Source organism: Mustela putorius, unplaced genomic scaffold (genome assembly GCF_011764305.1).
Source record: "Mustela putorius furo isolate JIRA1106 unplaced genomic scaffold, ASM1176430v1.1 tig00000577_pilon_pilon_pilon, whole genome shotgun sequence".
In the NCBI taxonomy this organism is placed as follows: domain Eukaryota; kingdom Metazoa; phylum Chordata; class Mammalia; order Carnivora; family Mustelidae; genus Mustela; species Mustela putorius.
In genome coordinates, this window is record NW_025421421.1 from 5,933,815 (window position 1) to 5,960,966 (window position 27,152).

Genomic DNA, 27,152 nt, shown 5'->3' on the forward strand with positions numbered 1-27,152 from the left:
ATAACAAGTGTTGGTGAGGTTGTGGGGGAAAGGAAACCCTCATGCACCACTGGTGTGTAAATTGGTGTGGCTACTGTGGAAAACAGTATGGAGATGCCTCAAAAACTTTGAAATAGATCTACCATATGACCTAGCAACTCCACTTCTGGGTATTTATCTGGAGAAAACAAAAAACAGTACGGACATTCCTTAGAAAGTTGAATATAGGGCTGCCCTACAACCCAGCAATCACACTACTAGGTATTTATCCCTAAGATACAAATGTAGTGATCTGTAGGGGCACATGCACCTGAATGTTTATAGCAGCAAATGTCCACAATAGCCAAACTATTGTTTGAAAGAACCTAAATTTCCACCAACAGAGGAATGGATAAAGATGTGGTGTATATATACAATGGAATACTTTGCAGCCATGAAAAACACAAAATCTTGCCATTTGCGACAACATAGATGGAATTAGAGAGTATTAGGCTAAGTGAAATAAGTCAATCAGAGAAAGAAAACTATCATATGATCCCACTGATATGAGGAATTTGAGAAACATGTCATAGGATCACAGGGGAAGGGAGTGAAAAACAAAACAAGATGAAACAAGAGAGGGAGACAAACCATAAGAGACCCTTAGTCTCAGGAAACAAACTGAGGGCTGCTGGAAGGGAGGGGGATGGGAAGGATAAGATGGCTGGGGGATGGACACTGGGAAGGGTATGTGCTGTGGTGAGTACTGTGAATTGTGTAAGACTGATGAATCACAGACCTGTACCCCTGAAGCAAATAATACATTATATGTTAATGTTAAAAATACTAATTCAAAAACATATAAGCAACCCTATGTTCACTGCAGCATTATTTACAATAGTCAAGATACAGAAAGTGTCCACTGATGGATGAACAGATGAAGAAGACATTACACACACACACACACACACACACACACACACTGGAGTATTATTCATTCAAAAATAAGAATGAAATCTTGTCATTTGCAACAACATAAGGGATCTTGAGGGCATTAAGCTAAGCAAAACTAGTTTGACAGAAATACAATATGATCTTACTTATATACAGAATCTAGAAAAATCATTTATAATACAAGTTCAGAGACACAGAGATGGGTTGCCAGATGGGTTGAAGGTAAACAACATGAGTGAAGGGCGTCAAAAGGTACAAACTTGCGGCCACAAGTAGGTCAGGAGGATCTGATGCATGGCATGGAGCCTATAGTCAATAATACTATATTGCATATTTGAACACTGGTAAGAGTAAATCTTAGAAGGGAACAAAAATTTGTAACTGTGTATGGCGACAGATGTTAACTGATGGGCATAGTTTTTAAACTTTTGTAGGCAAGCTTCTTTCTGAAAGCCCCAACTTCATTCTATCAAAGATATTAAGACATACAACTCTTAATAAAACAAATTTTTGAATTTTGAACAGGATTTTACCTTTTTTAAAAATTTTATCATTTTTATTAACATTTTTTCCAGGTAATTCCATGAAAACTTGTAAGCTGTGAACATGAGCCTCTAGCACTTCCTGAATGAAATGCCGTGTTTATGTCAGGTGATTCGCCAATGTTGACTCTTAAAGCAAGGATTATTTTCTTCATTGAAGAGATAAACTGGACTGGAAGAGCCCAAGGAACAGCCCAGGATTATCAGACTGAGTAAAGAGCAGAGTTAGTGTCCAATGTGGTCTGGCCTCGAAATCCCTCAACTTTTTTCTCCATCTTCTGCCTTTCCAAGAAAATTTTGGTCCTCACAAGCCTGCTTGACCTGTCTTGGAATCTGAACATTGAACCAAGCCTTATTGCCCATAATTCAGTAGCAAATTAGTCATCTGCCTTGGAGCTCCCTACATGGGTATCTGAATTTGGACAAAAGCATCATATCTTCCCCTAACTACACTGCAGACAACCTTTGGGAACACTGAGATAATTCAATCATCCCTCACTTCCCCTCTCTTGCTTCCGACCTACATGCTTTGAAAAGGCAAGGCATGATAACACTGTTAATAACACTGTTAAGGAACACGCAGCTTTTGCTAACAGTAAATTAAAAGTTTCTATGGGAAAGTCAAGGGGAGCCTGTTTTCTGTAAATACCATTCTGTTGAGTTCAAAGTAAAATGATCAAAGACAAATTATTGTATAGATCATAAGTTAAGCTGTACAAATATAAACACAGTGATATAAAGGCTACCAAAACAGACTATCCTTCAACCCCTTGAGGTTTAGATGCAAGAACACAGTCTCAGTAGCCACTAAAAAGAGACTGTACTTGAACAGAGGAATGAGACAGATAATCATTTCTCTAACGAAGAGAATCATTCTCATGCAGGTGGGAAAATATTAAAGGAACTATGTCTCTAAAAGCCTCTAAGATAATAAAATAGGTAATGTCTATTTTTCCTTTAAAGTGTTTATTTTGACATAGTTTCCGATTTAAAGTAAGATACTGCAAAACCAATAAAAATTCCATATTTTTTTATCCTATACCCAGATTAGTCAAATGTAAACATTTTACCATATTTACTTTATCCTCTCTCCCAACCCCATATGTACACAGATACACACTCTCTCTTTCCCCCTCTAAGTTTGGACAGAAGACCCCTTTGCCTTAAATATATTAGTGTGTATTTCCTAGAAGCAAGAGCATCTCTTAGATAAATATATTACAATGATCACAACTAATTTTTTAAGACTTTATTTTTATGTATTCTCTACACACAACATGGGGCTCGAACCTACAATCCCAAGTTCACGAGTCACATGCTCTACTGACTGAGTCAGCCAGGTGCCCAATGAGAATTAATGTTTTAAGAAAGTAGGTCCTTTAGACTGGTCCTTTAACTGGGAATAATGTCTCAGTATTTATGTTTTAGGATACTGGTGGTTTTTGAAGAGCACACCCCAGCCCAGTTAGTCTTTGTCTGACGTTTTATGATTTGATTCAAGTTTGCACTTCTGGCAGGAATTGGTGCTGTCTTTGTCCCAATTCACCCTATCAGGAGACACTTGATGACAATTTGTGCCATTAATAATAAATGGTTAGCTGCAGTCACGGGTTAAGGTGACTATTGCTAGGTTTCTCCACTATAAAGTTAGTATTTTACCCTTTGTAATTAATAAACATTTCGTGGAGGAGATGTAAAAGCAATTTGAGAATTTTACTTTAAATCCTAGAAATTATCATTTAAATGCTTTCCCCCTCTTTTGTTCTCATTAGTATAAGCTATCCACAATCCTGAATTCTCAAGAGGTTTAAAAAAAAATCCATTGTATCTAAAACACTCATGTATTTCAAATGACATTAGATATGTCTATTTTATATAAAATATAAACTTTTCTCATATATTTTTAAGGGCAGAAATACTCTTATGGTTATAGGTACTTGATAAAGGATAAAAGATTTCCATTTTTATATTCATTCTTATTATTCTTGGAACTACATTCCTACTCACCCCCAAAATTTAGATGACAACTGATTGTAGGCAAGGTCTGGTAATATTTTCTAAGAAATGTTTATTTTGGAGAAGTGCCATTGGCACATCTTATCCTTTGGCATTAAATATAATCTAACTACAGGGGGGGAAAGTCAGCATTGGATGTAGTTCAGAATAATTGTGACTTTCTTCTGGATAAAGTAGCAAAAACACTTGTTTATAGACATGTCTCATTATTTAATAAAAAAAAAAAACAAGAGGGTTTTGCAACAATGTCTCTGACAGTTCCATGCAGAGTGGTTTGGGGCGGGGGAAGGAGTGATAACAGATACCCCATGGAAAGTTACTGCTGTTAATCCAGAGAAGAGATACTGATGCACCAAAATGTGAGTCAGGAGAGGGGTGCCTGGGTGGCTCAGCGAATTGTCTGCCTTCAGCTCAGGTCATGATCTCAGGGTCCTGGGATGGAGTCCTGCATCCAGCTCAGTGGGGAGTCTGCTTCTCCCTCTCCCCCTACTGGTGCTTGTTCTCTCTCTCGAGCTCACCCTCCCTCTCTCTCTCAAATAAATAAATGAAAACTATTTTAAAAAGATAATTCAAATGATGAACCGATAGGATTTATGACTATATGGACAGTAAGAGTAAGATAGAGAGATGTCAGGGCAGTCCTCTGGATTCAGTCTGAATCACCGAGCGGACAGACTGTTATTTACTAAGAAGGGGAGATGGGGGAGGTAGAAGGAGTTTTGCTCCTGTGGCTTCTGAGATGCCCTCGAGGCATCAGGTGGATACCCTCAGGAAGCAGTGAAATGTACAAGTGTGGAGCAGCAAACAGGTCAGGGTGGGACCACTGGGCCAAGTGCTCCTGGGTGTTGACATGAATCTGGTGCTTCCAATTTTTCAATTAGTTTCCACCAAATGGAAGCTTTTTTAATATTCACAACTGCCATATTAAACAGAGGAAGCGAGCAGGAACTAGTTGTAGAGCACAATAAAATACAACTTAGCAATCAAAAGGAATGGTTACACCTCATGTAGGAGTCTCATAGACTTTATGATGAGGGAAAGAAGGCAAAGCCAAAAGCTTATAACCCTCATCATCCCATTCCTAGGACTCCCTGCAGAGGAAAAACTGCAGAGATGAAGTACAGATCAGTGGCTGTCAAGGGTTAAGGGTTGGAACTGACTTCGCAGGAGCAGCATGGGGAAATGTTTCTGAATGCAAGGTTAGCGGCTCTGTATCCTGATTGCAGGGCTAGCTACAAAGCTCTATGGCTTTGTCAAAACTCACAGAGCCATGCGAGTAAAAAAGTGAATTTTCAAGTCTGCACATTTTTAAGGATCCATTTAAAGGATCTGGAGCAAAGGAGGGTGTTTAGGAAGATCTGTCTGACTTCAGTGTGAAGAACGATCTGGGGGGCAGCTGGGGGACTCCGTGGGTCAAAGCCTCTGTCTTCAGCTCAGGTCATGATCCCAGGGTCCTGGGATTGAGCCCTGCATCGGCCTGTGTCCTCCTCTCTCTCTCTGCCTGCCTCTCTGCCTACTTGTGATCTCTATCAAATAAATAATGAATAAAAATCTTAAAAAAAAAAAAAAAGAAGAAGAAGAATGGGTCGGACATGTCAAACCCCAGAGACACAAGACTCCGCTGGGGGTGTTGCATTAATTCCAGTCAGACCTGGCTGTGGCATGGAGTAGGGAGGTAACCATGAGGATGGAGAGGAGCAGACGGGTTTCAAAGATAATATGGGGTAAAACTGGCAGGAAGGGAGGCCTACGAAATCAGCTCACGTTTTTCTCTTAAGGGAGTGAATGGATAGTGAGGTCATTCTCCAAGAGAAAACTGGCTGTGAGAAAGATTTCAGGGGGAGACCAGTAGCTCAGCTGAGGATACGTTAGACCTTGTGAAGCAATTTTAAGTGTTTAGGCTGATATTTCAGTGGTGCCATGGCTAAAGTAAAACACTTGTATTCTGTCCAAGTAACGGAGAAGAATGACATAATACACTATATTTGTATAGCTGGCATTTCCGGGAACCCAAAGCAGTTCATAAAAAATTCAAAGTGCGTATTTTGTTTTGTTTTTTTTTGTTTTGTTTTCAATTCATTGAATTAGTCTTCCAAGAGACGCTTCTAGTTTAGGACTCAGAGACTTTTTATATTAATTGTTGTCCTCACTAAGGGACAAAACTGGTGACTAGAGCTTGAACAACAAGGGCCCATACTGGGGTTCCCTGCAGTAGCTTCAGCCTCTCTCTAGGTCGTGCTGGGGATCTACTCCGCTGACAACAGGCTCTTAAAATGAAAAAGCTGAGTAGAACAGATGTTTTCAGGAGTCCTTGAAAGTCAATCTTCTACTATGGTGGCTCAGATAACCTTTAATTTTACAACTCAAGGACAGCAAGGAAAAACATCAGCCTGCATCACAGCACCGTTTTCAGTGGGTTTCATTACATTCATGGTGCTTTGTCCTTAAAAAGACCAGTTGGATTTTTTGTTCTCATTAGGGCTGGAAGAGTCGATACCACGCCCACCTGGCAGAGCTAGAAAGAGTCATTTTCCTCGCTATCCTCTCCGACAAAGCAAAAATAAGCCATTAAGGAGCAGGGGTTCCCAAAGCCAAGAACAATGATGTTACTTCTTGGTGTTCTGAGCTCTGTTGTCTCAATGACATACATGACATTCAAGAACATTATATTCCTTAAGAAGCATATATCTATTATTTCTGGTAGGTTCTTCCTTAACCTTGACACAGTGCTGGACAGGCATTCAGAATTCAAAAGGTTGATTCAAAAAGATGTTCAAAAAGGTGATTGTGACACACAGTAATGCATCTGAAATGGTTTTGGGGTCTGCTTTGTGTCAATATTTCAATATCTTTCTTTCTCCATCTTACAGTCTGCTCCATTCTTCAACCTCAGCCCACACACAAACTATTTTCTTCACTTCCGTGTCTCCCTCCTTCCCTCCCTGTCAGCTTCCTAAAGTGGGGAGGAGCCTGGTTTGCATGTGAGGGGATGAATCAAATGCCTTATGACGATCAATTCAATATGTCTGAGGGATACCGCGGAGCCTAAATGGGATTCAGAGTCGGCCTGAATGTGAGGTCTGGGTATTAGTGACCTTTCTGGAGACTCATCCTTGGTGGGGAAGGTGGAGAAGGGGAACAGGGCCCAGAGGAGGAGATTCTGTGAGACTGGCTTTGGGTGGAGGTAGAAGGGCCCTGATGGAAAGAACAGGATGACATCAGTTGCCTCGCCCAGACCTCAGGATGAGGTGTGATTCTTGAGTAGAAAGAAATAAATAGCAATTCTGTGGCAAATTCACTGTGTGACATATTCTTCAATGACTTCATGAGTCATAGGACACAAGCAGAATTACTTTGAAGCCACAGTGACCAAGTCTATACCTTGATTTAAGATCTTCAGGGGTTTTTTTGTTTTTGTTTTTGCTTTTTAACATCACTAGAGTCTTCCAGAATATGATTACAGCACTTCACCTTCATGAAAAAAAAAAAAAGACTAAATGGCTATTTACCCCAAAGATACTGACGTAGTGAAATGAAGGGCCATCTGTACCCCAATGTTTATAGCAGCAATGGTCACCGTCACCAAACTGTGGAAAGAACCAAGATGCCCTTCAGCAGACAAAGGGACAAAGAAGATGTGGTCCATATGCACAATGGAGTATTATGCCTCCATCAGAAAGGATGAATACTCAACTTCTGTATCAACATAGATGGGACTGGAGGAGATTATGCTGAGTGAAATAAGCCAAGCAGAGAGAGTCAATTATCATATGGTTTCGCTTACTTGTGGAGCATGAGGAATAACACGGAGGACATGGGGAGATGGAGAGGAGAAGTGAGTTGGGGGAAATCGGAGGGGGAGATGAACCATGAGAGACTGTGGACGCTGAGAGACAAATTGAGGGTTTGGGAAGGGGGGGTGAGGAAGGGTTGGGCGAGCCTGGTGGTGGGTATTAGGGAGGGCATGTATTGCATGGAGCACTGGGTGTGGTGGATAAACAATGAATCTTGGAACACTGAAAAGAAATAAAATAAAATAAAATGAAATAATAATAATAAAAAAAAAGACTAAATGGTTGAATAGCAGTTAACCAAGTGAAGCCTGGGGAGGAGGGGCTTTTCAGGTGAAGCAGACGGATAAAGCAAAAGCACAAGAAACCAGAGCAAAAGCACAAGAAACCAGAATCTCACGCAGTTCCTTACTGATGGAGTTTGAAGTCACAAGATGCAGTAGTGCTAGGCATAACACTGAAGAAGAGGCACCTTGTGAAGCAAGGGTAGTCAGCTCCCATCCAGCATGGGTGGCTTCCTGAGGAGCTCTGTACAGGTGGAGTCTGGGGCTGCAGTTAGGGTCATCAGCAACATCATGATCAGAGGGAAGGGAGGAGAGTGACGGCACACGTGTCAGGATCTGAAGTTTCCACCTTGGCAATGAGGAGCCATTGAAGGCTCTTTGCCCCCGGCAGGTGTGGCCTTACACACATGAACTGTATACCACCAGAGTATATTCACTAAGTTTGGCCTGTTTTCCTTGAGCCTGAGAGATCACTGATCAATATTCAGTGATTGCATTCACAGTACTTGTTGTATCCTGATTCCATCAAGGCGTTCTAGAAAGGCTGAAAGATATGCTGATTTAGCCAATAACGTAGATCCCCTCTGATTCTCGAAGACTTGGCTGTTACAAGGCTCAGCCAAGGTATGACATCTACAGTTTTTTTTAATCCCCTCATCTCACTGTCACCTCTGGCTTAATGAGTCCCTAAAAGGCTGCTGTGACATAGACCGGCCAAGTAGGTAGCAAGTCCCCTTACCTCCTTAGTAGCTAACTCTGGGTTGTTATTTGAGCCTTTTAGATTTGATTTCTCGTTTTCATGATTTCCTTTGGGTTTTCCTGAGATTGGTAGGCCAAGGAAAGATCTCCACTTGAATATACTCAATGACAAACTAGCAAAATTAAAAAAGAAAGAACTTGGTCTTCTGAAAAGAATTACCCTCAATGCTATTATATTGATGTAGGGGTATATAGAGATGTTGGGGTAAGGAGAGACCATCACTATCCATGACCTTGAGGTTTACAGTTTGGGTAGTGAGTTAACAATGGCATGTTGAATCATAACAAAATTTGGAAAAGGAGGTAAGAAGAAAAAGACAACTAATTTAAAGTAGACATATCTAGCTATTAAATGTGAAGCCTTAGTTCATATTATGGCATTATAAAAGTATATACTCAGACTTGATCAAGAACCTATCCATAACAAACTTCTTTGTAGCTATAATATAATTAAGATTTTCTGTTTTTTTTTTTTTTTTTTTTTTTTTTTGCCAGATTCATTGTATTTTTATTTGTGATTCATATATATTCTGGGAAGCAATACTTTCAGACTGTATAAATATTCCTTTATGCCCCATTTTTTCACTCAGTGATTTAAGCTCACTTTGATGATTCTTGCCTGAATCTATTATTCCTACAGTGGTTCTAAAAGGATGGTTTTCTATTTCTATCATTCCTACTACAAGCATCGGTTGGCATCCTTTCTTTTTCTTTTCCTCTCTTCTTTTTTTTTTTTTTTTTTATTATTTTAATTTTTTATTTTTTATAAACATATATTTTTATCCCCAGGGATACAGGTCTGTGAATCACCAGGTTTACACACTTCACAGCACTCACCAAATCACATACCCTCCCCAATGTCCATAATCCCACCCCCTTCTCCCAAACCCCCTCCCCCCGGCAACCCTCAGTTTGTTTTGTGAGATTAAGAGTCACTTATGGTTTGTCTCCCTCCCAATCCCATCTTGTTTCATTTATTCTTCTTCTACCCACTTAAGCCTCCATGTTGCATCACCACTTCCTCATATCAGGGAGATCATATGATAGTTGTCTTTCTCTGCTTGACTTATTTCGCTAAGCATGATACGCTCTAGTTCCATCCATGTTGTTGCAAATGGCAAGATTTCATTTCTTTTGATGGCTGCATAGTATTCCATTGTGTATATATACCACATCTTCTTGATCCATTCATCTGTTGATGGACATCTAGGTTCTTTCCATAGTTTGGCTATTGTGGACATTGCTGCTATAAACATTCGGGTGCATGTGTCCCTTTGGATCACTACATTTGTATCTTTAGGGTAAATACCCAATAGTGCAATTGCTGGGTCATAGGGCAGTTCTATTTTCAACATTTTGAGGAACCTCCATGCTGTTTTCCAGAGTGGCTGCACCAGCTTGCATTCCCACCAACAGTGTAGGAGGGTTCCCCTTTCTCCGCATCCTCGCCAGCATCTGTCATTTCCTGACTTGTTGATTTTAGCCATTCTGACTGGTGTGAGGTGATATCTCATTGTGGTTTTGATTTGTATTTCCCTGATGCCGAGTGATATGGAGCACTTTTTCATGTGTCTGTTCGCCATCTGGATGTCTTCTTTGCAGAAATGTCTGTTCATGTCTTCTGCCCATTTCTTGATTGGATTATTTGTTCTTTGGGTGTTGAGTTTGCTAAGTTCTTTATAGATTCTGGACACTAGTCCTTTATCTGATATGTCGTTTGCAAATATCTTCTCCCATTCTGTCAGTTGTCTTTTGATTTTGTTAACTGTTTCCTTTGCTGTGCAAAAGCTTTTGATCTTGATGAAATCCCAGTAGTTCATTTTTTCCCTTGCTTCCCTTGCCTTTTGCGTTGTTCCTAGGAAGATGTTGCTGCGGCAGAGGTCGAAGAGGTTGCTGCCCGTGTTCTCCTCAAGGATTTTGATGGATTCCTTTCGTACATTGAGGTCCTTCATCCATTTTGAGTCTATTTTTGTGTGTGGTGTAAGGAAATGGTCCAATTTCATTTTTCTGCATGTGGCTGTCCAATTTTCCCAGCACCATTTATTGAAAAGGCTGTCTTTTTTTCCATTGGACATTCTTTCCTGCTTTGTCGAAGATTAGTTGACCATAGATTTGAGGGTCTATTTCTGGGCTCTCTATTCTGTTCCATTGATCTATGTGTCTGTTTTTGTGCCAGTACCATGCTGTCTTGATGATGACAGCTTTGTAATAGAGCTTGAAGTCCGGAATTGTGATGCCACCAACGTTGGCTTTCTTTTTCAATATCCCTTTGGCTATTCGAGGTCTTTTCTGGTTCCATATAAATTTTAGAATTATTTGTTCCATTTCTTTGAAAAAGATGGATGGTACTTTGATAGGAATTGCATTAAATGTGTAGATTGCTTTAGGTAGCATAGACATTTTCACAATATTTATTCTTCCAATCCAGGAGCATGGAACATTTTTCCATTTCTTTGTGTCTTCCTCAATTTCTTTCATGAGTACTTTATAGTTTTCTGAGTATAGATTCTGTGTCTCTTTGGTTAGGTTTATTCCTAGGTATCTTATGGTTTTGGATGCAATTGTAAATGGGATTGACTCCTTAATATCTCTTTCTTCTGTCTTGCTGTTGGTGTAGAGAAATGCAACTGATTTCTGTGCATTGATTTTATATCCTGACACTTTACTGAATTCCTGTATAAGTTCTAGCAGTTTTGGAGTGGAGTCTTTTGGGTTTTCCACATATAGTATCATATCATCTGCGAAGAGTGATAATTTGACTTCTTCTTTGCCGATTTGGATGCCTTTAATTTCCTTTTGTTGTCTGATTGCTGAGGCTAGGACCTCTAGTACGATGTTGAATAGCAGTGGTGATAATGGACATCCCTGCCGTGTTCCTGACCTTAGCGGAAAAGCTTTCAGTTTTTCTCCATTGAGAATGATATTTGCGGTGGGTTTTTCATAGATGGCTTTGATGATATTGAGGTATGTGCCCTCTATCCCTACACTTTGAAGAGTTTTGATCAGGAAGGGATGTTGTACTTTGTCAAATGCTTTTTCAGCATCTATTGAGAGTATCATATGGTTCTTGTTCTTTCTTTTATTGATGTGTTGTATCACATTGACTGATTTGCGGATGTTGAACCAACCTTGCAGCCCTGGAATAAATCCCACTTGGTCGTGGTGAATAATCTTTTTAATGTACTGTTTGAATCCTATTGGCTAGTATTTTGTTGAGTATTTTCGCATCTGTGTTCATCAAGGATATCGGTCTATAGCTCTCTTTTTTTGGTGGGATCCTTGTCTGGTTTTGGGATCAAGGTGATGCTGGCCTCATAAAATGAGTTTGGAAGTTTTCCTTCCATTTCTATTTTTTGGAACAGTTTCAGGAGAATAGGAATTAGTTCTTCTTTAAATGTTTGGTAGAATTCCCCCGGGAAGCCGTCTGGCCCTGGGCTTTTGTTTGTTTGGAGATTTTTAATGACTGTTTCAATCTCCTTACTGGTTATGGGTCTGTTCAGGCTTTCTATTTCTTCCTGGTTCAGTTGCGGTAGTTTATATGTTTCTAGGAATGCATCCATTTCTTCCAGATTGTCAAATTTATTGCCGTAGAGTTGCTCATAGTATGTTCTTATAATAGTTTGTATTTCTTTGGTGTTAGTTGTGATCTCTCCTCTTTCATTCATGATTTTATTTATTTGGGTCCTTTCTCTTTTCTTTTTGATAAGTCGGGCCAGGGGTTTATCAATTTTATTAATTCTTTCAAAGAACCAGCTCCTAGTTTCGTTGATTTGTTCTATTGTTTTTTTGGTTTCTATTTCATTGATTTCTGCTCTGATCTTTATGATTTCTCTTCTCCTGCTGGGCTTAGGGTTTCTTTCTTGTTCTTTCTCCAGCTCCTTTAGGTGTAGGGTTAGGTTGTGTACCTGAGACCTTTCTTGTTTCTTGAGAAAGGCTTGTACCGCTATATATTTTCCTCTCAGGACTGCCTTTGTTGTGTCCCACAGATTTTGAACCGTTGTATTTTCATTATCATTTGTTTCCATGATTTTTTTTCAATTCTTCTTTAATTTCCCGGTTGACCCATTCATTCTTTAGAAGGATACTGTTTAGTCTCCATGTATTTGGGTTCTTTCCAAACTTCCTTTTGTGGTTGAGTTCTAGCTTTAGAGCATTGTGGTCTGAAAATATGCAGGGAATGATCCCAATCTTTTGATACCGGTTGAGTCCTGATTTAGGACCGAGGATGTGATCTATTCTGGAGAATGTTCCATGTGCACTAGAGAAGAATGTGTATTCTGTTGCTTTGGGATGAAATATTCTGAATATATCTGTGATGTCCATATGGTCCAGTGTGTCATTTAAGGCCTTTATTTCCTTGCTGATCTTTTGCTTGGATGACCTGTCCATTTCAGTGAGGGGAGTGTTAAAGTCCCCTACTATCATTGTATTATTGCTGATGTGTTTTCTTTGATTTTGTTATTAATTGATTTATATAGTTGGCTGCTCCCACATTGGGGGCATAGATATTTAAAATTGTTAAATCTTCTTGTTGGACAGACCCTTTGAGTATGATATAGTGTCCTTCCTCATCTCTTATTATAGTCTTTGGCTTAAAATCTAATTGATCTGATATAAGGATTGCCACTCCTGCTTTCTTCTGATGTCCATTAGCATGGTAAATTCTTTTCCACCCCTTCACTTTAAATCTGGAGGTGTCTTCGGGCTTAAAATGTGTTTCTTGGAGGCAACATATAGATGGGTTTTTGTTTTTTTATCCATTCTGATACCCTGTATCTTTTGACAGGGGCATTTAGCCCATTCACATTCAGGGTAACTATATTGAAAGATATGAATTTAGTGCCATTGTATTGCCTGTAAGGTGACTGTTACTGTATATGGTCTCTGTTCCTTTCTGATCTACCACTTGTAGGCTCTCTCTTTGCTTAGAGGACCCCTTTCAATATTTCCTGTAGAGCTGGTTTGGTATTTGCAAATTCTTTCAGTTGTTGTTTGTCCTGGAAGCTTTTAATCTCTCCTTCTATTTTCATTGATAGCCTAGCTGGATATAGTATTCTTGGCTGCATGTTTTTCTCGTTTAGTGCTCTGAAAATATCATGCCAGCTCTTTCTGGCCTGCCAGGTCTCTGTGGATAAGTCAGCTGCCAATCTAATATTTTTACCTTTGTATGTTACAGACTTCTTTTCCCGGGCTGCTTTCAGGATTTTCTCTTTGTCATTGAGACTTGTAAATTTTACTATTAGGTGACGGGGTGTGGTCCTATTCTTATTGATTTTGAGGGGCATTCTCTGAACCTCCTGAATTTTGATGCTCGTTCCCTTTGCCATATTGGGGAAATTCTCCCCAATAATTCTCTCCAGTATACCTTCTGCTCCCCTCTCACTTTCTTCTTCTTCTGGAATCCCAATTATTCTAATGTTGTTTCGTCTTATGGTGTCACTTATCTCTCGAATTCTCCCCTCGTGGTCCAGTAGCTGTTTGTCCCTCTTTTGCTCAGCTTCTTTATTCTCTGTCATTTGGTCTTCTATATCACTAATTCTTTCTTCTGCCTCATTTATCCTAGCAGTTAGAGCCTCCATTTTTGATTGCACCTCATTAATAGCTTTTTTGATTTCACCTTGGTTAGATTTTTAGTTCTTTTATTTCTCCAGAAAGGGCTTTTATATCTCTCGAGAGGGTTTCTCTAATATCTTCCATGCCTTTTTCGAGCCCGGCTAGAACCTTGAGAATTGTCATTCTGAACTCTAGATCTGACAAATTACCGATGTCTGTATTGATTAGGTCCCTAGCCTTCGGTACTGCTGTACCTCTTTCTTTTTTTTGTGTTGAATTTTTTTACGTCTTGTCATTTTGTCCAGATAAGAGTAAATGAAGGGGCAAGTAAAATACTAAAAGGGTGGCAACAACCCCAGGAAAATATGCTTTTAACCAAATTAGAAGAGATCCAAAATCGTGAGTGGGGAGAAAGGGGATAAAAAGAGGTTCAAAAAGGAAAAAAAAAAAAAAAAAACAAAAAGAAAAGAAAAAAGAAAAAAAAGAAAAGAAAAGAAAAGAATTTTTAAAAAAAAAGAAAACACCTAAGAAAAAATGTAAAAAAAAATATATATATATATATTAGATAAACTAGTAAAAAAATCGTTAAAAAAGAAAAAGGTAACAGTTAAAAAAAAAATTTTACCCGAAGGCGAAAAAAAAAAAAAAAAAAATGAAAAAGAAAAAATTAAATTAACTGCAAGACTAAAAAAAAATCACAGGAAAAAAGCCATGAGTTCCGTGCTTGGCTTTCTCCTCCTCTGGAATTCTGCTGCTCTCCTTGGTATTGAAACCGCACTCCTTGGTAGGTGAACTTGGTCTCGGCTGGATTTCTTGTTGATCTTCTGGGGGAGGGGCCTGTTGTAGTGATTCTCAAGTGTCTTTGCCCCAGGCGGAATTACACCGCCCTTACCCGGGGTCGGGGTGAGTAATCCGCTCGGGTTTGCTTTCAGGAGCTTTTGTTCCCTGAGCGCTTTCCGTAGAGTTCCAGAGGACGGGAATACAAATGGCGGCCTCCTGGTCTCCGGCCCGGAGGAGCCGAGAGCCCAGGGCCCCACTCCTCAGTGCGCGCTCAGAGAACAGCGCCCAGTTACTCCCGTCTGCCTGACCTCCGGCCGCGCTCCGAGCTCACCGAGCCTGCCACCGGTTCAAGGTAACACGGAGCTGCGAGCTTACTGTCGGCTCTGTCTCTGTAGCCGGCTTTCCCGTTCCAATACCCGCAAGCTCTGCGACACTCAGACACCCCCGATCCTTCTGTGACCCTGCGGGACCTGAGGCCACGCTGACCCCGCGTGGGCTTCGCCCCGGTTTAGCCTCTGGAGCGATGTCCCTCAGCGGAACAGACTTTTAAAAGTCCTGATTTTGTGCGCGGTTGCTCTGCCGCTTGCCGGGAGCCGGCCCCTCCCCCCCGGGGTCTATCTTCCCGTCGCTTTGGATTCACTTCTCTGCCGGTCCTACCTTTCAGAAAGTGGTTGTTTTTCTGTTTCCAGAATTGCTGTTCTTCTTCTCTTCGATCTGCCGATGGATTTTCAGGTGTTTGCAATCTTTAGATAAGCTATCTAGCTGATCTCCGGCTAGCTGAAGCAGTCTCAGCTTGCTACTTCTCCGCCATCTTGACTCCTCCCCAAGATTTTCTGTTTGTTTTAAAGATTTTTTTTATTTGTTGGAGAGACAGAGAGCAGGAGCAGGGGGAGCAGCAGAGGGAAAAGCAGAGTCTCCACTGAGTGAGGAGCCCAGTGCGGGACTTGATCCCAGGACCCTGAGATCATGAGCGGAGCTGAAGTCAAGAGTTAGACACTTAACCAACTGAGCCACCCCGGCACCCATTATGGTTTGAAGATTATATTATTTAACAAACAGCTACAAATCTTTCAGTGTTCTAACAGTCATTCCTTTTCAGCGATTTGATTTTCTCTACGGCTCTCCACAAAGTTTTTTGTTTCTCTTACATTTTGGTGCACAGAAGTGAATATAATATACCTGCCAAGACTAGAAAATACTGGTATTTTAACTTTTTAATCATTCTCATTTCTTTGGATACACTCACGCTGCCAGTAGGCTTCTAGAGTCCTCCATGTGGGCACCACACAATTCACAGACACTATGCCATTCCTCTGCACCACCAGCCTCACCATGCTGGCTTTCATCCTAAAGCTTTTCTGCAACAGTAACAAGATGGCTGTTTCAGTCCAAGCATCACCTTCTCTCAAGACAGTATCTCAAGAAGGAAGAAAAGGGACAAGAACATAGTGTACATTATCCCTGTTTTGACAAAGGAAAAAAATTATCAAGACGATTCCCTAAATAATATCCCATTATTTCTCATTGGTCAGAAGTGAATCACACGGCCATGCCTAGGTTTAGGAGAGGATGTGGAAATGAGTATCTGGCAAAAACCAATGGATCGCCAAGATTAGAGTAACCCATAACTTATCCCTTTGATCTAGACACATACAAATAATAATAATAATAATAATAATAATAATAAGAAGAAGAAGAAGAAGTAGTAGTAGTAGTAGTAGTAGTAGTCAGGGCTCTTTTATCAAAAAAGAAAAAAATCAGGAATAACTTTTAAATAAGTAACCAACATTTTCTGATACATTTCCCCCTGAAGAATGAGCAGTAGCCTACAGAGGTGAAGGGTTTTCCTGATGTGGGGATTTGGTAGATCATAGGGAATACCAGAAGATGAGAAAGCTGAGGTGGAGGAAGAGATGACTTTCATTCAGGGACACCCAAACTTTGAAATGACTCTGGTGCATTGAGGTGGAGGAATCCAGGCAGATGGGGCAAAATGCAAGGCTAGACCTTTACAGAATGCTGTGCACTGGAAAGAGAAGGGAGAGCCATCTGGAGAAAGTAGAAGGAGAAGGGAAGGGAAGGGGAGGGGAGGGGAGGGGAGGAGAGGGGAGGGAAGGAGAGGGAATTGGACTGGAGGGAAGGGGATGGAGAGTAGAGGAGAGGAGAGGAAGGGAGAGGAGGGGAGGGGAGGGGAGGGGATTGGAGTGGAGGGGATGGGGTGGAGGGAAGGGGATGGAGAGGAGAGGAGAGGAGGGGAGAGGAAGGGAGGGGAGAAGGGAAGAGGAGGGGAGGGGAGAGGAGAGCTGTATGGAATGCCAATATTTAAAGGATGAGAAGAGTGGGCGCCTGGGTTGCTCTGAGGGTTAAGCCTCTGCCTTCAGCTCAGGTCATGATCCCAGGGTCGTGGGATCGAGTCCCGCATCAGGCTCTCTGCTCAGCAGGGAGCCTGCCTCCTCCTCTCTCTGCCTGCCTCTCCGCCTACTTGTGATCTCTGTCAAATAAATAAATAAAATCTTAAAAAAAAAAAAAAAAAAGATGAGAAGAGAAATTTAGACCCTGGAAGGCAGCTCAGAAAGATAAGTCACTCAGCGATAAGAGAAAAACCAGGTCAGGGTTAATACCATAAAAATGCAGAAAAGGTTTCAAGAAAGGACTGATAAAGAGGAGTCAAATACAGTGAAAACGTCAAATAAAATGAAAGTGGGACATGTCAGTGATGCAACCTGGACAGTTAAAATATTACTGCTTGATAGCAGTATTTTCAATAAAATGATGAAAAAGAAGACATCATAGTGGATCAAAGAATAAAAGAGAACCAAGGGAAAAGGGCGAAAGTGTTTAAGTTACAACACAAAGGGAGACACAGAGACATGCACACACACAATGTAGTTATCACTGAGGGGTTTTTTTTATTTTAAATTTAAAAAATAAAAGTGATAGACATTTTAGGCTCTATGATTTTTTTTTCTGTGTGTCTTCTCAGACACCGCTTAAATGACCTCTGGTGTCTGATGGTGGACACACATGTGTATTTGCTATGAATTCTTCAATCTCATTAATGCTATATAATTCAACCTGGGATTTGAGCTTAATTCCAATTGTTACTAGCTTTGTGACCTTGAGCTATGGGGTTTGTCCAAGGTAACACACCTGGTTTGTAAGGTAACTGGGCTTCAAATTCAGGTCTGACTCCAAAGCCCACTGAGACTTCTGGTGAACTTACTGGTGTATGAGTGAGCTCCAACTCTTATAATGACAGCATGACTTCGGTTTGTCCACATCAATCTGTCTATCCTCTCTTCCCCAGCACCCAGACAAAACAGAGGCTATATGAGAAGAGATGAGAAAGAGGTCCTTGGGTCAAGAATTCTGTCAAGAGATAGGAGCACGGGGCATCTGGATGGCTCAGTCAGTTAAGCATCTGCTATCGGCTCAGGTCATGATCCTGGAGTTCTGGGATCAAGTCCCACATCAGGGTCCCTGCTCAGCCGGGAGTCTGCTTCACCCTCCGCCAAATCCACCCCCAACCCTGCTCTTATGTTCTGTGTCTCTCTCACTCTTTCCCAAGTAAATAAATAAAAATCTTTGGGGAAAAAAAAAAAAAGAGAGAGAGAGAGAGAGGAGTCAAAGGGTTAGTCTCCATCCTCCTAAGGATGAGAGGTCCACACCTTGCTCTTTCCTGGAATTCCCAGGCAGCTATAGCTGAAAAGCAGATAACCTGTTACACAGACAAGTTCTCCAGCAAAGGGCTGTGTGCAAGAGGAGTGTAACTAAGTGACGCCCATGATACAGGCGAGTCTCACACAATATGCACAGGCCATGCTATACTCATGGTGGGGACCCGCCAAACAGAACTATCGATGATAATAACCAGTATGTTAATTATGCCATTAGAAGGGTAAAAAAAAAAATGTTCAGACCCCCCAAAAAAGCTCTATTCATTTGAAGTCAACCACTCATATTTTAAATCATTTATATATGTAATGTAGGGAGCTGTTTTTCCTTGGAAGAGAGGAAATAAGTGATTACAAAGAGTTTCAAAAGAAAATGATTGTTATCTTAAATTTTAGCTAATTTCTAATGGGTTTTCCATGGCCATAGGCTTGACTTTTTTTCTGCATTTTACTTTCTCTCTTCTACTCATGAAGAGACAAAAAATGACAGCAGCTAATGCCAGGTCCTTTGAGCAATTGCCCTGTAACAAAGCAATTTAGAGAGGCAGACAGAAGATGGAGTCAACTTTTATGAGAGAGTTGCTCATGTTTTCCTCTGATACAACTTTTCCACTCGGATATTTTATGACAGCTACGGTCTCCAAGGACCAACTATGCAAAGTTAAGACTGATATTTTGTAATAAGACTTCCCTTACTACTTAATCGTTGCAATGTGACAATAAAACTATCTGCCTGGAAAGGGCCAGCTCCGTGAACTTGCTCAAGTCCAGAAATCAACTGTCTACAAGGATTCATTGTTTTACCCTGGGATGCCAAGGTTTACTCTCAGGCAGACTCCGAGTCTGAATTTTCTGATGCCATCCATGAGAGGAACATTTTGCCTTCTTTTTATTTATTTATTTATTTTTTTCACCACGATGGAATGATAAAATTTTAACAATCGGAGTGGTTTTCCATGAAATGATGAAAGACTTGCCATCAGAAGTGCTTAGAATAATAGAGATGCTGATATCTGGTAACCTGTTCTTGTTCCATAGTCAGAAAAACCAGAATTCCCAGAATTCCCGAGATGTGTTGAATCACTAGGCTGGACAGTATGCTCCGCAGGCAAGTTCTCATTCAACGCACACAGAACCTCCAGGCTGAGAACTAGTATCCTTTCCACCTTCCAGAGGAAAAAGCTAAGGTTTAAAGACACTAAATAAGCTTTCAGAGTCACACAATTATTAGTGGCAGTGGGCAGACTCAAACTTGGGAGGTTTGAGGTGGAAGTCTAATACTCCCAACCAGTGTTACGAAGAAAACAGGAGGTGTCCATTATCATAATGAATGAGAATCCTCACCCAGAAGACCACATCAAATGAGGTGATTTGTTAGTTAATATAATAGCAAAAAGGGGGAAGTAATGAAGATTTATTTAAGCAATAAATATAACAATTAAGAGACCTTTAAATACGAAGCTTTTTACTTTCATTTTTAATTTTTGGTATATGAGAACATTTTGAAAAAAAATAGACAAAACTAAATGGATGACTTCTGGTCAGAACTACTTTAAGAAGAGTAAAGCTCGTGGGGTGCCTGGGTGGCTCAGTGGGTTAAAGCCTCTGCCTTCAGCTCAAGTCATGATCCCAGGGTCCTAGGATCGAGCCCCACATCCGGCTCTCTGCTCTGCCGGGAGCCTACTTCCTCCTCTCTCTCTGTCTGCCTCTCTGCCTACTTATGATCTCTATCTGTCAAATGAATAAATAAAATAAAAATTAAAAAAAAAAAAGAAGAAGAGTAAAGCTTGGGAAGTTCTGCACATTACCAGGTTGAGCCCTCGGGACGTTTTCTAATACTTTCCGAGAGGTGAAGTATTTGTGTCAGTGTGTTTGGTTTTTAAAGACTCAAAGGAGGAAAGAAAAAAATGCATTTTGTTACTAGTGACATACTATCTAGTTAGACCATTTTTTCCCTGAATCGATGCTCCGTAACAGGCTCCTTGTGTCACATACTGTTACAAACAGATGAGCCGAAAGCCCATCACTGACCCACTGACCCACTGACCCAGTTGTTCCAGAATGGAACAACTGAATGAGATGAAAGTCATAATCTCTGAGGTGTCCAGGCTTTTTAGTCTGATTCTGTGTCAAAGGAGGCCCTTCTGAGTGTGGAAAAGGGCACTACTGATTATGAGTCAACAGACACAAACCTCTAGACCTTCCATCACCTTAGCTAATGCCCACCCTCTGGTCATCTCTTGGCACTGCTGCTGTCTGCTGGGGTAGTAGACACCCTTTCTGGAGCCTGAAGGGGCTGGGGTCGGGGGGGAACCTTTTGATGAGAGTAAGTGTGGACAAAGTACTTGGGTACCATTAAAGCGATAAGATCAAAATTCCTGTTTGGGACCATGTTTCTTTAAATGCAAAAACACTCCAGAGGCTGGACTAGTAGTGGGTCATGGTTTTTGAGTTTTACTAGAGTTCATACATAAAAGAATCAACAGAATACATATGGACATAATCAGAGCAAGGCTGGTAGAGGCTAGAGGGGTGAAATTCATGTGAAAAACAAGAATGGGAAAAATAAAAGGATGGGAAAGGTCCTGGCGCAGGAGAGAATGGGCAATTTAGTTTGTAAGGAAGAGACTGAGGTTTCCCCTCTAGTGAAGGATGTTTTGTTTGTTTGTTTATAGGATATATGTGGAAGTAAGAACGACAAGACCCGTCACTAAGTGAACTGGGCTTACATAAACTCATAAATAGCCGCACAGATTGGCTTCCCATAGAAGGACATATAATTTGGAAATTAGAAGCTTATTTAGAATCCAACATAACTCTACATATATTGGGTTGTCTCTTCTCTCTGGGCAACAAAAGCTCTTTGTTTCCTGCTGTGCCATGACGGAAACTCAACAACCCTCTTTGCCTCTGCTCTTTTCTGTAAGTCACTGGCCCTTCCTTCCAAGAACTCCCTCCTTCTGTGGGTCTGGCATTCCACATCTCCAGGGCACAGGATCCAACTTGTTCATCAGCCCACCATCCAGTAGCAAGCTCCTGCTGGGAAGAATCTTTCTGTTGGAAAATCTAATATGCTTCTAGTTAGCCAGCAGTCAGCTGCCCTCAGGTCAAATGCCTGCCTCTTGTCCAATAGCTGTGACCAGGGTAATGGGATCACAGCAAAGGGAATGTGATCGCTCGTGGTGCTGGGATACCACACTCTCCCAGATGTCCTACACCTCTCTAGCTAGTCCTTGGGTTCTTTTTTCAAGCTTATGCTCCTATGTCTAGGCATTAAATGTTGGATTTCCTTAATTAAGGTTGAGCCTTAGGTCTCTTTCTCCTTCCCACTATCTTTCTCCTTATATGATCTCTACCATTCCCATGGCTTCAGTTCCCGTGGATGTGCCTATGATTTCCACATGATTATCTCTTGCCTAGATCTCTTGCCTCCTTTGAGCTCCAGATTTGAGATCTAATTGCCAACTTGATAGTTCCACTTTTCTGTCTCAGAGTCATCTCGTAGGTCCAATGTTTTGGATCTAGCTTGTGTTCTGTCTCAGACCTGTGTTTTCCAGTACACATCATTATTCATTCAGTTGCAAAAGCCATAGACTTAAGAGTCATCCTTGACACAGCCGTCTTCCCCCAATCCATTTTCAACCTATCCCCGTGTTCTATCAGCCTCACTTCCTGAACATCTCTTAAAGCCATCCACTTTTCACGCTCTTCATGGCCACCCCCCCAGCACATGCCACCATCAGTGGCCTGTAAGTCACTGGCCCTTCCTTCCAAGAACTCCCTCCTTCTGTGGGTCTGGCATTCCACATCTCCAGGGCACAGGATCCAACTTGTTCATCAGTCCACCATCCAGTAGCAAGCTCCTGCTGGGAAGAGTCTTTCTGTTGGAAAATCCACCATCAGCTGGACCACTGCAGGGGTCCTCACTTTGGTCTCTCTTATCTATTCTAGTTCTTTTCAATCTATTCCTGGTACAACAGTGAGCTTTACAGAAGTCAGATCTTACCATGTTACCCTCCTACTTTAAAACTGTCAGCGACTTCCTATTGCCCTTGGAATTGAGGACAGCATCTTTAATGTGGCCCTGCCTATTTACTCTATGTCCCATATACCTTACTACCATCATTATGCAATCTGTTGCTTTGGTCTAGCCACAAAGACCTGATTTCAGACGCTTTAATATGCCAGGATCCTTCCCTGTAACAATTCCTTTCAATGGGCTGATTTCTTCCATGGAATGCTCTGTTTATTCTGTGTAACTCTTACCCAACCTTCACAATTCAACTTTTCCTGATCCCCATCTGTATTAGGAGTCTTTGCTATACACTCTCACAGACCCATATGCCTGTCTTTACAAAGGATACACTAATGATGTATTTTTTTGTTTGCCCCCACCAAACTTTAATATTTGTATTAGCTAAGATCATATTTATGTTTATTTGCCCTTATATCCTCAGGGTTCCTAGTAAGTGCTGAAGAGCATATTTTGAATGGATGGATGAATGACCAACCACTATTTCCCTCAATAGGAGATTATAGGAATGACACAGTATCTCTTTGAAGGGTTTCTCATCATGTTAGTCACTCAAAGCATCATAGATTTCTTTCAAGATCAGTTAAAAAACAAACAAGAAAAATAGGCAAGAGTTATTCCCTGGTACACTTACTGTAGGAGGAACAAAATTAAATTCCTACATTCAAAAATGTTATTAACCTGAGGAAGAAAAAGCGGGGCACCCCAAGCTCCAAATTGAACATGAGTTTAGAAAGAAGCATGACATAAGAAATGCAATTAAGAAGATGTTGATAGTTAAAGCCTTCATCTAGAGGAGGTACCTTGAATTGTAATTCTAGAGCCTTCTGTGTATAGAAGATAGTGACAGAGAAGAGATTTTTAAAATTCTCAGTCTCAGTGGTTCAATTGGTCAAATGTCTGACTCTTGACTTCAGCTCAGGTCAGGATCTCAGAGTCTTCAGATCAAGTCCTGCGCTGGGTTCAGCACTCAGGATTCTGCTTGAGATTGTCTATCTCTCCCTCTCCTTTTGCCCCTCCAGCTGATTGTACTCTTTCTCTCTCGCTAAAATAAGTTAATAAATAAAATCTTTAAAAAATAAAAAATAAAAATCTCCATCTTAACTTGAAGTTGGAAATACAGTATATATGTGATAGATATCCCATTCTAATACCAAAGACAACACACCAAGCAGGTTCTATAGTGAAAAATATAAATGAATTTAGCAAGATCTAAATATACCAGTATGTCAAAAATCTACAGTTGGCTGATAAAAATAAACATGGAGTATTTGTTACAGTTATTTACTTTCTGAAGAACACATATGTCTCTTACTCAGAGACCAAATTCTTTTAGAATTGCTATGTGGTAAGGTAATCACAACACCAAAACCAAAAAGTATAAAAGATTAATAGATCTGGGAGTGTAAAAATGTCAAACATCTTTGTGTCACAAACACACGCCAGCAAAACACCAACAAATACTATCAGCAACTAAAAGAAAGCAACAAACAGAGCAAAAATTTGCAACACAAAACATGAAGGATTAAAGTCTTAAATCTAAAAGAATATAGTTTTAAAAATTCAAGGAATGCGATGCAGTGAAAGCAGTACTTAGAAGGAAATTTGTGGTATTGAATGTACATATTAGAATAGGTGAAAGTCCTAAAATCAATAATCAAAGTTCCCCCCTGAGGAGACTAGAAATAAAAGAGCAAAATTAAATCTAAAGTAAGCAGAAGGAAAAAAAGAAGAATTAGAACAGTAATCAGTGTAACTGAAAACAGGAAGTCAATAGGGAAAAACCAAAGAAACCCAATGGGGGTTCTTGGAAAAGAGCAATAAACTTTATAAGCTTCTTTCAGGCAAAGGAGAGCGGGCTGAAAAAAGGAGAAAGAGGATACAGATGACTAATTTCAAAAATGAAAGACAGACATCATTAGAGATCCCATACTGATGTGGATAAAGGGGGTGACTATGCAGGTGGAGGTAGGAGATGTATGGGAAATCTCCATACCTTCCTTTCGATTTTGCTGTGGACCTAAAACTGCTCTAAAACAAAAACAAAACCTTGTTTGTGCTTTGGTGAGTGCTGTGAAGTGTGTAAACCTGGTGATTCACAGACATGTACCCCTGGGGATAAAAATATATGTTTATAAAAAATAAAAAATTTAAAAAAAAATCTGTTGAAAAAGACAAACATACCAAAGGAATGATTGACTAATCATACCATCAGGTGATTCACAACAGAAAGGGACAGAAATAGAAAAAAATATATCTTAAAAGTGCTTTTTCCAGATCTAAACAAAAAAAAAAATAAAACAATTGGATAAAATTTTTTCACCTCTGTTTCACCTCACTGCACACACTCATAATACCCAGTTTTGGCTTAAGTGTTGAGGAAATGGGTCCCTCAAGCACATTTGGCAGACATGGCAATAAACTGGTCCAAAAATTCTTGCAGACAATCTGACAATCTATGTGTCGACTTTTTAGGACATATACCTTTGACCTAAAAATCTAACCTGAGAAAATAATCAGAAAAGCATTTTTAAAATATTGAGAATAAGGATGCTAATAAACAATGCTAAGTTCAGCATTTTTTATGACAGTGAAAATTCCAAAAACATGAAGTTACAATAATAGATTACTTAGATGAATAATTATAGTAAATCTACTCTATGGAAAACTCTGTAAGCATAACTTTTTTTTAATTTTGATATATATTTAGTGACAAAATATATCTGTGGTTTATTCAGTAACATTCACATTATAAAATATCATTTCCTATATATCTACATCTACCTGTCTATAAATAGTCCTATGTTCATTAAAAAGTCCCAAAATCTCAGAAACATTTACCGAAAGGTTAATGGTAGATATTTGGGGAAAATGGGATTATGAGACTTTCGCTTTTATTGCTTCCTATACTACGTAATTTTTTTAAATGAGCATTATTGCTTCTAAAATAAAATTGAAAAAAGGACATAGGATATATTCAGCAGATTTGAAAAGCATGGAGATAAATCACACTTGCATCTATATCAAAGCTTTCTCTTGCTACGTCAGATGTCTATTTTTCTCAAGGCAGAAAATTTCTATGCTTAGGAGCACACTTCCCTTTCCAAGAACAGTGTGATGACTCCATCATGCCATCTAGTGTTAAGAATCTGTGATGATGTCTTGAGAAAGCATCACCATGCAGAAAGATTTTAAGTATTCCAATTCACAATTCTATAGGCAATTTGAGCAACACGAGTAACTCTTTTAAAAGAACACTGAGATTTGTTGTGCGTATACACTTATGCCAAAGACCGATACAAGTTTGTAGCTATGTCCTTTCAACTCAGATGTAACTGAAGAAATGACAGAAATATCTAAAATCCAAGGTGGTTAATATTTACAGAGGTAAAAGAGGAGAGTGACTCTCTGTCCTTACCCTCACCTCACCCCTGCTTCTCTGATACACCTACCACCACCGTTCCCACCAACACCAAGAAAAGCTGAGAATCAACCAGTTTCTTTAAAAGGTTACAAAAACAATAATTTGATTTGAAGATATACCCAAAGTCACCTTACTTTTGCTCTGAGGATAGAAAGCAAAAAAAGGTGAGTCACGGATTTATTTTCTTCTGTGCTACGGACACAAATTAGTACTCAAAAGAAGCTGATGTCCTGTTGATAGCTCAGCTCCAGACTCATCTGGAAATAACCAATACTACTCCAAGTAGAACCCTATGTCAGCTCCACAAAAATACTTAACTCAGTATCTGCATGCTGGGCTGTTTTAAGTGTCAGAAAACTATACTAGGTGTTAGGAAACAGTTGTCTAAAAAATATAACGAAGTCTCTCCAGGAACTTACAGACTAGTGTGGTTTTCTTAACTCAGTAAGATGTTTCTAATTCAAAACTATGAATCAAGTACCTTAAAATGTGTCCTATCCTATGACTGGTTGTTTGACACTTGAGAGCGCATCCTAAAGAAAAAAATACAAGAAACTCATCTCAGAAATAACAATAGTGACACCTTGGAAACAATCTAAATGACCAAAAATAGAGCGTTAGTTAAAAACCATTCATGCAATGGAATATTATGCAACCATTTAAAATAATGTATCAAAGAATTTTTAATAGATTTTGTAAATATCCATAATAAGAAAGAAGAATGAAGAAACAATAAAATGCCAAAGATCAGAAGCTCTTCTGTAAGTGGGATAGGCAGTCATAGGTGATTTGACCTGTCAGGGTATCGGTGACTCTCATGAACAACGGGCATGGCAAAATCCCAGGGCAAGCTTGAATGGTGGAGCTATCGGATTTTCAAGAGTCCCTAAAGAAAGCCTCTAATACTTCAAGATATACAGACAACCAGTCCCCTTCACAGCCATTGGAAAGAAAGTTTATACAGAGGAGGTGTGGCCATCCTTTATCAAACCTGCTTCCCCAACTGAGAAAGCGCTAGATGAGTCTGAAGACTCTGAGAGCACCCTCATATTACCGCTTTCTGGAAACCAAGTATTGGGTGACTGTAGACTTCCCTTCCCACTCCAGCTTTCTGGATATTTTATGTATTGAATGGAAGGAAAACAGAAGATACCACCCCGAAATATGCCTTTCCAGATGATTTGGAGCTGGTTATTTTTAAGAAAAAGCAGACATAGAAAAAACACCCAACCTGAGAACTGAGTAAAAACTACCCTTCTATAATACAATAATCACATTTATAAGGGACATTCCCATTTGCAAGGATGCCTCCCTCTCTGTGCCAGGAAGAAGTTGAGTAAATCTCTAGAAGCTCTTACCAGTGGAGAAGAAAGCGACTTCAAAC